Raw genomic sequence first — 2,728 nt, forward strand, 5'->3', positions numbered from 1 at the left:
GGCGATCACCGTCGCCAAGAATGGCATAGTCGCAAAGCTTCGTCGTGCCATACACCCTCTCAGCAGCTATCCACACAAGCATATGATGTGTAAGTGTGAATAGAGGCCAAGAAAGAACGACAAAATCCGAGGGGTTGACCCGACCTATAGCCTTTATTTATTATTAGAAACTATATTGCAATTGAAAGACTAAAGAAAAAGTATGTATGAACGTCCAGGAAGTTGCAAAGGGATTCCCGAACAACCCTGCAATCATACAGGACGTCAGAATAACTGGTAAGGAATCGTGCCTTGAAAGAAAAAGAAAATCATTTGATCTTGATTCGAAAGTACTGCAACGATTGAGTCTGGTTATAGGTCAAAATCAAACTATACCTTGCCAAAACCGTCATGGCCCAATCATGTATAGGCCGTACCAAGGCCTGATACAAGGGTGAGCCAATAGGGAATAACCTTTTCTTCCCTGCTTCCTCTCCCTTCATTCCCCTCCTGCAGCCAAAGTGATAGCGGCTGTAGCATCCACCGGTAATGTGTGGAAGAGGGTAAGCTTTCTATGTGGATGGGACGTATCAACACCTTTTGCATCTTTTAAAGAAAATATCGAGGAATAATATTGATTGTGTTGGGTCCTGAGGACCAGGATGGCCGAAGATCAAAACCTAAATGTGCCAGGGGTTGATCATCGAAGCCAGGGCAATAACTCAGAAGGAATTTGAGCGCTGATGTAGCTAACAGCCACCTTCATAGTCGATTCATTAGGGTCGTCACCTTCTACCCTCTCACTTGTTCTACCTCTTTAGGGGGAAGTATCAACCGTTTTCTTTGTCTCTTAAGCCGGGACTTCCTAAAGAAAACTGCAATCGTAGTTTATCAACCACTCACAAGACCACCGAGATCTTCGACTTAGCTCCCAAAGGTAATCCACCCGGCCCTTCCCCAACCTATACAAGGGGAGCGAAAGATAACGAAAGGGAGACAAAGTCCTAACTAAATCATAACACAAGCTAACCATTCCATCTATCATATCAGTCGAGTCGATCCGATTCGTTCTTATCTCTCGATAACGCAAGAGAGAACTTATGACTTCGCGGATGGAGAGGGATTCGAACCCCCGGTATTCCTATCAATACTTCGGTTTTCAAGACCGACTCTTTCAACCGCTCAGACATCCATCCCCTTCGCGCTTCGCCCGCTCTATCTATCCGCGCGCTGGCAGGTAGGGGCTTATCTATGTGATTCGCTACGCTTGCTTGCGCCTATCGGCGGACTGACTCTATTGCCTGCCGGTTACCGAAACTTTTCCGGTAGTACGAATCGCTACGCTTCGCTTGTTTCTATATGATAATATGCACCTTGGTTGCTGCGCTCCTTGCGGGTAATAGCAACAAGAGAGTGAAGAACGAATGATCCTCCAAACAAAAAGAGTGATTGAGTCCGACTCAAGCGAGTGAGTGAAAAGCGTGGCAAGAGAGCGAGTTCGACTCGCGAACGATCAGCAAGTGAAGGACCGATCCTTTTGCGCCAGTACTGTTGCGAGACTGGTACTTGGCGGCTCACGAGCAACATATAGACTGACGGTTGCCCATCACTCACTCGCTCTCTTTTGAAGGCCCTTTCTATTCTCTTTCTAGTATGGTTCCCCTATAAGAACACTGAACGCCCAGCTTCGCAGAGCTGCTCTCTCCCCAGCCCACAGCATAGTGTGAAATCAGGATCGTTTCATCGAGCACCATTTTCTTTTATCTCGAAAGGTGTTCTGACTCTATTGGATCAAGTTATAACCTACGCCTTCTACTAGTATACTACTTTGGAGAGACTAAGCTCTATTTCAGAGATTGGACTCTCTTCCCCTACTATTAAGTAAGGATTAGCCCCTACTATTAAGAAACTGTTCCCGAGCCAGGTTCCCTGGATCCACGTGTTCCTAGTCGGGCCTAAATGGATGAATGAAGAAGGGGGCGGGCAGCACTATAAAGAAAGAAGCCCGGCCACACACACCTCTTTTTAACCGACTAAAGCCGGATCCACTACACGGCTAGAATCAGAGAAAGATTGAGAAAGAAACCCCAACCCACCTTGTTTGTGTACTGGAACCCTATCTTACTAATAATAAGAAAGAGGGGCGGGCAAGGGAAGGGATATAACTCAGTGGTAGAGTGTCGCCTTGACGTGGTGGTTCCCAATACGAACGAGTCGCTTCTAGCCCTCTCCCGTTCCTTCCCAATATGCCTATTTTTTTGAATGCCGATTTCCGTAATATTGACTTTGCTTCTTATTCATACTATGAAAGGAGACGAGCTACTCCATTGGCTTATCTAAAGTCTTAACTGTGAACTAATAAACTTATGTACCGGAAAAGATGTTGGTCCTAACAATCAAAACCAGTACAACCAACAATTAACAATCGATCGTCCGTGCGGGAAGAAAGACTATATGGATGGAGGCTTTGAAAAAGGGTGGTAAACCTCTTTTGAATAGTTTCTTGTAGTATAAAAGCTTTCCGTTGCAGCGCCAGTTAAGGTGAAGGTTGTGCCTATCATGACGATTCCAATGACTAGCTCGAGTGAAGTTCAAGCTTTGATTCGTGTTTGCCTAGTTCTTGGGCTAACAAGGCAATGTCCATTGTTGCCAGCGATTATGATTTCGGTTACGACGACAAGGCTCTCTTTGAGAAGACCTACTGCTACTCCGCATACGAGGCTTTTGGTGTGCCTTCTCCTCTTAGGGG

General features: G+C 45.9%; 1 non-coding gene across 1 annotated transcript; it reads right to left on the reverse strand.

The window, feature by feature from the left end:
- Positions 1 to 1,088: 1,088 nt before the first annotated feature.
- TRNAS-UGA (transfer RNA serine (anticodon UGA)) lies at positions 1,089 to 1,175 on the reverse strand. The gene has a single exon. It is a non-coding gene; the product is annotated as a tRNA-Ser (tRNA).
- Positions 1,176 to 2,728: the final 1,553 nt, after the last annotated feature.

The sequence above is a fragment of the Benincasa hispida genome, chromosome 9 (assembly GCF_027475165.1).
Source record: "Benincasa hispida cultivar pf3 chromosome 9, pf3_genome.v1.1, whole genome shotgun sequence".
Lineage (NCBI taxonomy): Eukaryota > Viridiplantae > Streptophyta > Magnoliopsida > Cucurbitales > Cucurbitaceae > Benincasa > Benincasa hispida.